The 13,594-nt window shown below is 32.3% G+C and overlaps 2 long non-coding RNA genes across 7 annotated transcripts in view; one reads left to right on the forward strand and one right to left on the reverse strand.

The window, feature by feature from the left end:
• LOC144304006 (uncharacterized) overlaps positions 1-13,594 on the forward strand; it is a 251,087-nt gene that overhangs the window by 75,699 nt on the left and 161,794 nt on the right. For all 5 annotated transcript variants that reach the window (XR_013370984.1, XR_013370982.1, XR_013370980.1 and 2 more), the window contains exon 4: positions 2,548-2,656. This is a non-coding gene — a long non-coding RNA (uncharacterized LOC144304006). The remainder of the gene's footprint in view (positions 1-2,547; positions 2,657-13,594) is intronic.
• LOC144304007 (uncharacterized) overlaps positions 1-13,594 on the reverse strand; it is a 50,466-nt gene that overhangs the window by 18,527 nt on the left and 18,345 nt on the right. The window contains exon 3 of one of the 2 annotated variants that reach the window (XR_013370985.1): positions 1,033-1,170. The exons of the other annotated variant lie outside the window; for it this stretch is intronic. This is a non-coding gene — a long non-coding RNA (uncharacterized LOC144304007). The remainder of the gene's footprint in view (positions 1-1,032; positions 1,171-13,594) is intronic. 2 annotated transcript variants of the gene reach the window in all.

The following is a 13,594-nucleotide window of genomic DNA, read 5'->3' on the forward strand; positions in this document are numbered from 1 at the left end:
ACACACAGACATATATAAAGCATTAATAGGGTTTTCAGTGTATGTAGATATAATCTATAATTTGAATATATCTTGCTTAAAGTGGGGAAGGTAAAGGGAACTGTGAAATTTCTAAACTTTAACCTGGAGTAAAAAATACTGATTTTAAATGGTTTATGAAAAATTAAGTATAAATTTTAAATCCTGGGTAACAACTAAAACATTATTGAAAGAGTCAAAATTATCTTTAACATTTTCCTGTCACCAATAGAACTAGTAAATTAAAGATCAAAAAGGATATAGAGAATTGAGGGGGAAAAACCCAAACACCATCAAGCAACTGTACCTAATTGACGTTTATAAATAATAAATTTCACCTAATAATAGCAAAACACATATTCTTTTTTCTCAAGTGTGCATAGAATGCTTATCTTGGTCCATGAAATAAAACTTAGACACATTTAAAAGATTTGGAATATTACAAAATATGTTCTTTTACCATAATGAAATTAAAGTAGGAATCAGTAATAAAATACAATAGAAAACTTAATGAATACTTCAAAATATACAAAGCAAAACTGAAAGAACTGAAAGTAGAAATAAATGAGTCCACAATTATAGTTGGGTCTTCAACATTTCTCAATAAGTTAAAAGAACTAGTAGAGAGAAAATCAGATTATTCTGCTTGACTTAAGCATATGAGCACAGGATCTCACCTCTATCTACCACCTCTCTCTCTCTCATAATGTCACATCATTTTTTAAAACTTAAATTTCTACTCCATTATTTCTATCACTATCCAAATAAGCTATATAAGTCCCAGCTCAGTTAAAAAAAGTATTGTCCTCAATTCACTCTACAAACTATCATGTTTTTCCTTTTTACAGTAAAATCCCAGAAAGAGTTGTCTATGTTCCTTGCCTTTATTAGTACTCCTATAATTGCATATCGAACACACTTTAGTCAGGCTTAAATCCCCATAATTCCCCCAAAATTGCAGTTCTCAAGGTCAGCATAGGCCTTGACACCACCTAATCCAATAGTGATTCTTACTTGCTTATCTCCCTTTCCTGTTGGAAGCATTTGACAATATCGATCATTTTCTTCATGTGTTTTCTAACTCTCCATCCTCCCATCTCACTTGGCTGCTGCTTCTCTTCCCCCTTGTCTGTTCCATGTCAGATGACTAACCTGTGAAAAAGGAAAGATTCTCCTCACTCAATTTCTACTTTTTCTAAATTTGCTCAATTTGGTACAGATTCTAATTGCTGTGGCCAAAAAAACAAACAACCATGGTTTCATCTTGAATATCTCTATCTCATCTTTCACATGAAATTCATTAGCAAATCTAGTTTGAAACACATTCTGAATTAGATAATGGTTGTTTAGCCTATGTTCATGTGTTCATGGCACCATAATCTTTTTTTTTTTAAGATCTTATTTATTTATTCATGAGAGACACACAGAGAGAGGCAGAGACCTAGGCAGAGGGAGAAGCAGGCTTCTCCTAAGAGCCCAATGTAGGACTTGATCCCAGGACAAAGATCACGCCCTGAAACAAAGGCAGATGCTCAACGGCTGAGTCAAGCAGGCATCCTGGCACCATCATCTTCACTTAGAATTTTGCATTAGCTCGCTGAAAGTTCCTTTCTTTTACCCTTGTTTCTATATCCACCCACTATATTTTCCACATTTTACCCTAAGAATGATCTTTCAAAAACTGAAGTTAGATAGTGTCATGTCTCTGTATTTCTCTTCTTACAATAAAAACAAAGAACTTCCATGTCAAGCAGGTCTCTACATAATTCTTCCCCTACTGACAGTCTATCCTCAGTTTCTCCAATACCATTCCAGCCACACTAGTTATACTCTGCTTTCAATGCATCAAGAATGTTCCAGTCTCAGGTCCTTTGTAACTACTCATCTTTCATCCCACTGTGCTATTCCACATTTGTATCTGTGGCTTTCACTTGCAATCTTATTAAAAAATACTATATCTGTCATCACTTTATGACCCTTAAACTTTAACCTATTTTTTTCTTTCTTCTAGTGTTTTATACCACTTGCCATATTATGCATTTGGCATAAAATGCCATTCTCATTTTCCTCCAGTAAAATAAAGCATTATAAAAACAAAGAATTTTTCTTTTATTCTGTTTTATTTATTTTTTCATTGAAATGAAATTGGTATACAGAATTATATTATGTTCAGGTATACAACATAATTATTCCATATTTGTATTATTACAAAATGATCATAATGAATATAGTTAACATCCATCACTGTACATAGTTACAATTTTTTTCTTCCTGATAACTTTTAAGATCTGTTCAACATCTTTCAAATATGCAATGCCATACTATATTACTAACTATAATCACTATGGTGTGAATTACATTTTTGCAGCTTACTTGTTTTATAACTGGAAGTTTATATTTTTGACCATCTGTCTTTTTTGTTGTTGTTATCTGTAGTATCCCCATTACTGAAAGTGAAGACTGGCAAGTAGCAAATATTTGACAAATGAATAACAAAATATAAAGGTAACCAATGTTTTTGAAACTTAGAGAATGAAGATCAGAAGGAATAGTGGGAGACATATGGAAGAAGAACAAAGGCAATGAGAAGCCACTCCATGACTTGAAGAAGACATATGACATTAACTGAGTTAGAGTGGTAAGTGATCACCTTGTGTGCTATGAGAAGAGTGGATTTTAGGGGAAACAAATTAGAGAAAAGTGAAGAGACTAGTAAATAGTTTAAGAGAGAACTTTTGGCCAAATATGCATAATAGTGGATTCCAACATTGGCAACAAAGTGAGTGGAGGTTCAATTCACTGAAAACAGAGAAATCCTCAATAATCCAAGAAGGCAGATTAACATGGGCATCGGAAGATCAGTGCTGGAGATATCTCTGTGGGAATCTCCAGCATGGTGTCTAAAAGCAAAGGATCAGGTGAGATTATTTAGATAAGTAAGGTAAGTGCTTGAGCTAGTACAACAAATGAACTTAGGTATTTGAACACAGCCCAGAAAACAACAACAGGAACAACAAAAGGGGTAGCCCAAAGTGTAAAACTCTAAGCCAATGGTATAATGGCTTTAGCTAGAGGAAACTGGTAAGTCAGTAGAAACCAATGGAAATAAAGTGTTTCAAGATGGAGAAGAGCCGTTCCAGAGAGAAAGTATGTTGGTTAAGAATATAGAATCAGCTATTAGATAAACAATGTGAAATTTCATAAAGTTTTCATTGACACAGTGCAAAACAGTGTATTATTATACTTTGGAGTGCACTAAGTTTTATGAAAGAAGATAAAGTTACCAAGCTAATATATTCTAGTGGGCAACACAGACATTAAGTAATTGATTCCAGATAAGTCATTTTATAATTTATATTTTTCAAATATACCATTATATAATCATTTGAACTGACCATTTTAATTCAAGGAATTGATTCTACAGATGCATTTGGACACACAAAATATATGCAGGTTATTTATTGTACCATCACTGATTGCATCATTATGTCTGATAGCAAAATAATGTTGAAACAAGAGGCTCTTCCCCAGGAGACTGAGTAAATGTTATGTCAGGAAAGTTTCTATGTGGCTGAAATATGAATGAGGACTGTGTTTATGCACTAATATTAATCGACCACTATGATACATACACAGGCATAAAATATGTATGGATATAAAATGGCTGAGTACGGAATATTGCCAATAATATGATAGCATTAGAATTCCCACATAAGGCTGTGGGGACCTGAGAAATTTCTAGGAATTTCACCATTTACTTGATAAAAACTGGATATAATAGTAATAATATGGCACCCTTGGTGTAAAAAGCAGAAAAAAGAGTACACATTTTGACTTGAATATATATAACATATTTTTAGAATTTTATTCAAAACACTGTGTGTTTTTAAATTTGCATCTAGATACAGGACTAATTATTTGAGGGCACAAGTATGGGACTAGACTTTTACAAGTGTATTGTTTTACAAATTTTAAGTTTGATAACATGAAATATATCACAATATACATACAAAATAGGCATTTAAAATTATAATTTTAATGGGGTGCAGAGTACTATGTGTTCATTTCTTTTTAAAATTGTTGTTTGTTTTGTTTTTATTTCTTTTATCAGTGGTCTAAAACATTGGAGACAATACAAGGCAGCATACCTTTGTGAGAGATAGGAGGAAAACCCCCTGTCATGAATCCTTCTAATTATATCTCTTCCCCTACCTCATCTTTACAGATTGTTTATAGTGAATCTCTTGTCACTGATACTGATAGAACTGTATCATATCCTTATGTTAAAAAATGATTAGCTCAGAAACATCTTTAGAATAAAATACAAATCACTTATTAAAAAGAAGTCAATATTAGTAACTGTTAGATAAATGATATATTCCAAAGATCTTTGCTTTGTACTGAACTCTGTCTTTAGCCAATGTAAGTCTTAGAATTTTTTCACCTGTTAATAATTTAATACCTGATATCAGTTTGTTATTAAATATGTAGATAAGTAAATTCAAAAGAATTAATTATAACATAAACCTAGTAGCTATACACTTTTAGCAAATTTTAAATGTTATCTCCAGGATTCAGAAAACCATCTTACATTTAAAGCATATATTTTCTAAATGAGTACAGTTTTCCTGCTTGATCTATGAGCTAGTAATAGTTGATAATAGTTGATCAGCTCTCTTCACAGAGAAGATTTCTTCCAATCTTATGTTGGAAGAAACATAAGATTAAGTTTTGAGCTTCTGGGTGCAGAAGTGGCCAATTAGGACAAGGACTGAAAGTAACAATCAAATCAAATCAAATCTTCATTCATTTACTGCAGTAATGTAAGTAAGAGGCCAATAAGGGAGGTAGGCAGGAATGTTTCATTTTCCCCCATGGACTAGTATAGGGAGAGTGTCAGTCAGATGACAAGTAGTACAAATGGGGGTAATCCTCTCACTGCTGAAGAGCCTTGAATAAAAAGCTCCTGCCATTTCATGGATCTAGGGAGTCTGAAGGAGGGAGAGAGAAAAGAGCTAGTAGTGGAAAAGTCCTGAGTCAATATGGAGAAATATTTTAGTCAAGACTCCACCACCAAAAGTCTAAGCAGAGCTAGCAATAAAGACATGTTTATGAGCTTGGCAGGCCATGGAAGGAGTGACTTGGTAGAGGGTGTTTGGGCTGGGTCCTAGTCTCCTCCTCCCTCTAAAAAAACTGTAATGCACTGGTTGGACACTCAGTCTAATGTGGGGAAGTTTGCCCCTTTAAGACTTGCCAGGAAAAGCCTTGTGATTGCCTATGGTTAGCCTTGAAAAATTGTACTATGATTTGGCCTAGAACTGGACTCTTTAATAAGTTATATATAGCCATATTTCTGAAACTGTACAACATTATTTTTATTTCAGTCATACATATTAATAATGCAATTAAAAGCATGAGTATCCAACCAGTATTTCCTTATACAGAGAAAATAATCTATAAAATATTTAAACCTAAAAAATTGTTATTTTATCCTTGGTTTAATCTCCTTTTATATACAAGTACTGGAAAGATTTTAATATTAACCAGAAAATAAATTGTCATTATGGTAATAATGGAAAATAGTTAGAAATGATACTTATGCTGAGTAAAATGCAGAGGAAACTTTTATTTATTGGGAACAATGAGTATTGGTAGGTGGAAATATGATTTGACATCCAAATTTCCTGGAAAATTTGAAGTGATTCTCTGAGCAGGTTATACACAATATTTAAATTTTAAATATTTCTAATATAAATTGATTTCGATTGATTTAATCTGTGTTGTATTATGGTTGTCCGATTCTAGTTGGAAATAGTCTTTGGCCTCCTCAAACAGCAGCAGATGCACTATTTGCATAAGTAGGATGCTTTATGTAGGCTTGTATTTTTTGATGCCTCTAGATTTATGACACCAAATAATGTTGTATGTAAATGGAAGAAAATCTGATGATGTAATGGATGTCAGTTTAAAAAAATAATTAAGTTTCCTTTAAAAATAGTAAATGTTTTTACAATTACTCTGGAATATATTTGGATATATGAATTGATTGCTTCATTTGTGGGTGTATGATCTCAAGTAGAAAAATTTTTAAGGAAACAACTGTCTTTAATTTTTAAAAATAGTTTGCTTCCTTGTTCCTAATTTTATTCAATTTTTATATGTTTGAGCTCTTTAGTACCTATGTATTAGTTTTCACTATAAGTTATGGATGTTATCTGCAAACTATAATTATATATCAATTTTAATAATTTAAGGTAAACATAATGACATTTAATTTTTAGAATATATAATTATATATCTTTTGGTATAAAAATGCTTTCAGAGTGAAAAAATTGGGAAAATGAGTTTCCATTTAAAATATGATACACATATATTTTATGAATGTTCAACTCATTTAATTCTAATATTATCAATTAGAGACATGAAGCATAGGGAAATGAGCATTAGCTTTGACTCAAGAATTCTTGGGCTCAAATCTGTGTCCTATACGTATATTGATAAAGCTCAGTGGCATTTAAATGACTAATAAAATCACCACACAATATTATATATTAATATTATATATTTATGTATGTATGTGCCTTTTATGCAGTTTTACACATATATACATATATATGATATGTGTGTATATGTGTGTATATACATCGCTAGTACTGAAGATACAAATAAAACTAGCACCCCTTTTACAGAAGGTGATGGAGACAGAGATAAAATGGGCAGAAATGTAGGGTATTATGGAGAACCAATGAGAGGCAATCTGAGCAGAGTAAAGTGTTTGGGGAAAAATGTGAGGATTGGGTATGACTAAAATCCAGTAGAATTTATAGAAATTTCTGGAAGAAGTAGCATTTCTGGAAATAAGTGACAACATAAGAATAAAATTAAAAATAAAGACTGTGTCAAAGGGGAATATAGTCCACTCATGTAGGAAGCATAAAGAGACAGAAGAATGAAACAAGATTGTGTAAATGGGAAAGAAGTTTTTCTTTATTGTTGTCCATGATTAAGCAAGAGAGAAGGAGGTAAGATGAGGGTGTAGATGAGTAGGAGATTTTGTGTGTCATGGAAGATACTTTGGATTTAGTTTGGTGGGACAATGACTAATATTAATCTTTTTTTTTTTTTTTCTCAAAAAGTTCTTGTGGAAGCTAGGTGGATACTGGATTTGATGGTTTAAGTTTTGAAGCAGGAAAATAAATTAGTTGATTATTGTCATTTTTAGCAGAGAGGTGATAGAATTCTAAATAAAATATAATGTAAATAGGAAAAATAGGAAACATAAAAATATTTATAAAGTATCTTAAAATTGTTTTTTAAAATATGTATCCCTTAGTGCATTTTAAAATTTCACATTCTATATATTTTTTATACTCTAAACAGCAAGTGCAGTGATGTTTTACATTTCTACACTGAATAAATGAAGACGTAAAATATATTTTTTACACACTTGTCTCTTAGAATCTGGCCAAAATATGTCATATTTCCGACAAACTCATTATATCTCTACTCGTTTATTTCTGTGTTTGTGCTTCTTATCATTTCTCCCTGTGGAAAATATAAATGTAAATCTTCATAACTTTTCTGCAGTGTACTTTGAACACTCTATTTAGGCCCTCTGCCCATAATTTGGGTTTTTAAAAAATGTTTACAAATTAAAAAAATATATTTATTTATTCATGAGAGACACACAGAGGCAGAGATATAGGCAGAGGAAGAAGCAGGCTCCATGCTGGGAGCCCAATGTGGGACTCAATCCCAGGTCTCCAGGATTATGACCTGAGCCAAAGGCAGAGGCTTAACCTTTGAGCCACCCAGGCATCCCTATATGTTTTTGTTTTGTTTTGTTTTTTTGGCATCAAGTTGTATTAGTCCATTTTAATTTGATATTAACTACTTCTCAGATATATCATTTACAAATATCTTTTCCCATCCAGTTGGTTGCCTTTTTGTTTTGATGATGGCTCTCTTAGCTGTGTAAAAGCTTTTTAATTTTGATTAATCCTAATAGTTTATTTTTGCTTTCGTTTCCCCTTGCATGAGGAGACCTATCTATATATGTTGCTAACGGTGATGTACAAGAGATAACTGGTTATGTTCTTTTTTAAACGTTTTATGTCTCAAATTTGGATCTTTAATTCATATTCAGTTTATTTTTGTATAATGGTGTAAGAAAATGATCCAGTTTCATACTTTTGTGTGCAGCTCTCCAGCTTTCCCAACACCATTTATTTATTGGAGAGACTGTATTTTCACCTATTTTGTATTCTTGCCTCCTTTCTCAGATTATTTGATCATATAAGTGTGGATTTATTTCTGGGCTTTTTATCTTATTCCATTGATCTCTGTGTCTGTTTTTGTGCCAGCACCATATTGTTGTGCTTGCTATAGCTTTGTAGTATATAAAATCTGAGACTGTGGTACCTCCAATTTCATTCATCATTCTTAATTTTTTTTTTTTGACAATCAGAATTTTTTGTGATTCCATACAAATTTTAGGATTATTTATTCTAGTTCTGTGAAAAATGCTGTTGGTAGCAATAACATTAACTCTGTAGTGTACTTTGGATAGTATGGACATTTTAAATACCATATTAATTTTTCCAATCCATTAGAATGGTATATCTTTCCATTTGCTTATTTCATCTTCAGTTTCTTTTAGCAATGTTTTATAGTTTTCATTGTGCAGATTTTTACCTCCTTAGTGGAATTTATTCCTAGGAATTTAATTATTTTGGTGCAAATGTAAATAGACTTGTTTTGGGTGCCTTTTATTTCTTCTCCTTATCTAATTGTTGCAGCTAGGACTTCTAGTACTGTGTTGAATGAAAGTGGTGAAAATGGCATCCTTGTTTATTCCTGATCTTAGAAAAAAAAGTTCTGGGTTTTTTGTTTGTCTGTCTGTTTGTTTGTTTGTTTTTTACCATTGAGTATGATGTTAACTCTGGGTTTTTTATATATTTCTTTTATTATGTTGAGGTATATTCCCTCTAAACCTACTTTTTTGAGAGTTATCATGAATGGATGTTGAATTTTGTCAACTCTTCTTAGGTCAATTGAGAAGACTATATGATTTTTATTCTTTGTTTTGTTAATGTGATATGTCACATTGATTGATTTGTGAGTATTGAACCATTCTTGCATCCCTGGAAATAGCCCCACTTGATTGTGGTCAATGTATCTTCTAATGTATTATTGAATTCAGTTTGCTGATATTTTGTTGAGGATATTTACATCTATGTTCACCAGGGGTTTTGGTCAGTAGTTTCTTTTTTTCTGCAGTGTCTCTCTGTCTGGTATCAGCTCTTCTTTAAATGTTTTCTACAAAACATTCACCTGTGAAGTTGTCTGGTCCTGGAATTGTGTTTGTTGATAATTCTTTTGTTTACTGATTCAATTATGTCACTGGTAATCTTTTCCAATTTCTTTTCTTCCTGATTCAGTTTTGGAAGATTATATGAATCTAGCAGTTATCCATTCCTTCTAAGTTGTCCAATTTGTTGGCATATAATTTTTCATAGTAGTCTCTCAAGTATTTTGTATTCTGTGTTGTTGATTGTTGCTTCTCCTTCTCCTCTTCAACTTCTGATTTTGTTTGTTTAGGCCTTCTCTTTTTTCTTGATGATCATGGCTAAAGGTTTGTCAATTTTATTTATCTCTTAAAATTCAATTCTTGGTTTCTTGATCCTTTGTTTTTTTAATTCACAATTTATTTTTTCTATGATCTTTATTTCCTTCCTTCTACTGAGAGTTCATTTTTTTTTAAATATGACTCTAGACTTTATTCTTTTTTGTTTGTTTCTCTAGGTGTAAGTTAAGATTGAGATTTTAGTTGTTTCTTGAGGTAGGCCTGTTATGTTATTAACTTCTCTCTTAGAAATTGCTTTCACTGCATCCCAAATATTTTGTACTATTGTGTTTTTATTTTCTTTAGTTTCCATGTTTTTTTAAGTTACCTTTTTGGTTTCTTTCTTCATTGACCCATTGCTTATTTGGTGGACTGTTTTTTAGCCTCCACATGTTGGTGTTTTCTCCAATTATTTTCCTTATAGTTGATTTCTAGTTTCATACCATTATGGTCAGCAAAGATGCTTGATCAGTCTTCTGGAATTTATTGAGAATTGATTTTTGGCCCAATCTGTGATCTAACCTGGTGAATGTTTCATGTACACTTTGAAAGAATGTGTATTCTCTTATTTTTGAATGGACCATTCTGCATATACCTATTAAGTCCATCTAGTCTAATGTATTGTTTAAAACCAGTTTCCGGGATCCCTGGGTGGCGCAGCGGTTTGGCGCCTGCCTTTGGCCCAGGGCGCGATCCTGGAGACCCGGGATCGAATCCCACGTCAGGCTCCCGGTGCATGGAGCCTGCTTCTCCCTCTGCCTGTGTCTCTGCCTCTCTCTCTCTCTCTCTCTCTGTGACTATCATAAATAAAATTAAAAAAAAAAAAAAAAAAAAACAGTTTCCTTCTTGATATTCTGTCTGGGTGATCACATGTTGATGTAATGGGGGGACTTAAAGTCTCCTACTATTACTGTATTGCTATCAGTTTCTCCTTTTATGTCTGTTCATGTCTGCTTTATGTATCTTGGTGCCCCTGTATTGGGTACATAGATACTTAAAATTGTTATATCATTTTGTTGAATTGATCCCTTTATCATTATGCAGTGCCCTTCTTTGTCTCTTGCTACAGTATTTGTAGCAAGCTTATTAATAACAAAATAAAGTATATTTTGTCCAATATAAGTATTCTTACTCCAGCTTCTTCCTTTATTTCTTTTGCGTCTATTTGCATGGAAAATCTTTTCCCATGTCTTTACTTTTAGCTTATATTTGTCTTTATGTCCAAGTGATTATCTTGTAGGCAGCACGTATATGGTCTTTTTTCTCTTTGTTTTTTTGTTTAATTTTATCCATTCCATTGCCCTGTTTCCCTTGATTATAGAGTCCTAAGTCCATTTACATTTAATGATAAGTATATACTTATTGCCATTTTGTTAATTTCTGGTTTATGATGTAGTCTCTTAGGAATCGGTAGTACAGGATTATTGACAGTAATTACAATGCTGTGCATTAGATGTCCAGAATGTATCATCTTCTAACTGCAAGTTTGTACCTATTGACCAAGCTCTTCCAAATTCCTCCACTCCTTAACTTTTGACAACCATCATTCTATTCTCTGTTTCATTTGACTTTTCAGATTCTGCATTTAAGTGATCCTAATACAGGATTTGTGTTTCTTGGGCTTATCTCACTTAGCATAATACCTGCAAAGTCCATCCATGTAGTCACAAGTGACAAGATTTCCTTCTTTCTCATTTTCTTTATAATTTGTTGGGAATCTAAGGCTTGGATTGATTGATTGATTGATTGATTGATTACTTATTTATTTATTTTAGAGAGGGAAGTGGGGAGGGGCAGAGGGGGAGAGAGAAAGAAAGAGAATCTTATGTAAGCTTCATGCAAGTACAGAGTCTGATGGAGGACTTGATCTCACCACCCCGAGAGACAACCCTGAGATCATGACCTGAGCTGATATTAAGAATTGGATGCTTAACTGTCTAACATCCAGGCACCCCAAAAGCTTGGATGTATTATGATAGAGCTCTGCAAATGGTTTCAAAATATTACAAAACTAAAGATTATTTTTTATAATTTTAATTATGATATAAAATTTATTATTTTCAAAAATAGGCTTTTTTAAGGTTTCAAGTTAATCAGCTATTAGTTTGAGTAGGCTTTTTTGTTACTCTGAATGACTTTTTAAAATATTTTATTTATTTATTTGAAAGAGAGAGAGCATGAGTAGGGCATAGGGCAGAGGGAAAAAGAGAAGCAGACTCGCTCCACTGAGCAGGAGCCCTATATTGTGCTTGATCCCAGAACTCTGAGATAACGACCTGAGCTGAAGGCAGACACTTAACTGACTGAGGCACCCAGATGCCCCACTCTGAATGATTTTGAAGGCTCTCTGTGTTCTGAGAGTCAGAAGATATTTAGAAATATTCTTTCTAATGTCTAATACTTTCTTACCACATAAGCAATGAAGTGAGAAATTGTACAGCAGATTATAGATATGGGTAGACAGATTTTTTCTTCTTTTCTTTTTTCTTTCTTTTCTTCTTCTTCTTCTTTTTTTTTTTTTTTTTTTTTGTATAGTTGATACCATTATTACATTAGTTTCAAGTATACTGGGCAGGTAGGTTTCATTACATGCAGTAATGGACAACATATTCAGTCCCTCCAGAAATTGGTAGGCTAGCCAGTTCTTTTTAAGGGAATCATTTTTCACTAAATAGTGCCAAAATAAGGATGATAATAGCTCTTTAATAATTAAGAAAATTTAATGTGAGATTAATAACAGAAAAAAACTATTCTATGGAACCAGAATAGTTTCACTGTATATATGCATTTATTTTTCATATTTGGTATTTTTATTTTCAATTCATGACTTATAGATATTCAAATTAATTAAAATTACTTAAAGCAGGCCATATAATGTTAATGATACAAAACATTATATCTTGAATATTATTAAGATTATATATATTATAATTTATATTTGAAAAGGATTTTAATAGTTTAATTTTAAATTACAGAAGTTTAAAGGGTACTCAGCATTTTACATTTGAAAGTATTTGATCCTAAGTCTAGCATACAGAATTTTCTACAAAGTTTTTATTAATACTACATGTGTCTTTTTAGAGATTCAAGTGTATATTTATTTTTATATTTTTACACAGATACTTTGGAGCACTTTTTCTCCAGCTTCAACATTTTTCCCCCAATGATTAAAAAGGGGATTAAATTTATAACTGACGTATTTTTATATCTTGTTACACACAGACATACATAGACACACACATACACACACACACAGGTGTTCCCCCAAAACAATCTCACCATTGACACATGCCAGGCATACACATGAAGCAATTTTTGTTGTTGTGTTTTACCAGACTTGTAAACAGTATTCATTTAGCTCTCTCAGAGCTGTATTATAGCTGATGTGTAATTGGCAAGAATCATTTTCTTCTTTAAAACCATAATTAGGATCCCTGGGTGGCGCAGCGGTTTAGCGCCTGCCTTTGGCCCAGGGCGCGATCCTGGAGACCCGGGATCGAATCCCACGTCGGGCTCCCAGTGCATGGAGCCTGCTTCTCCCTCTGCCTATGTCTCTGCCTCTCTCTCTCTCTCTCTGTGACTATCATAAATAAAAAAAAAAAAAAAGACTTAAAAAAATTAATAAATAGATAAAAAATAAAACCATAATTATAACAAACAACTTCCAATAAGCATATGAAATGCAAAATAATCTGGGCCAATGAACAAAATATTTTTATGAAGTCCAAGTAAATCCACGTGATGGAGCAATTATCAAAATGCAAGTCTTATGCCAAAGGATATAGATATATTTGTTTGTTTAAAACATATTTAGTCTTTAAACCATTTCAAAGTATATAACATTTTTTGACCTACAAATTTTATCTTAAATGAATATTTTTATATTATAAATAACTTTCAAGGTTAAAAAACACAATAAGGTAGACTTAGGTTAATTTATTTTTTTTCCAA

The sequence above is a fragment of the Canis aureus genome, chromosome 33 (genome assembly GCF_053574225.1).
Source record: "Canis aureus isolate CA01 chromosome 33, VMU_Caureus_v.1.0, whole genome shotgun sequence".
In the NCBI taxonomy this organism is placed as follows: domain Eukaryota; kingdom Metazoa; phylum Chordata; class Mammalia; order Carnivora; family Canidae; genus Canis; species Canis aureus.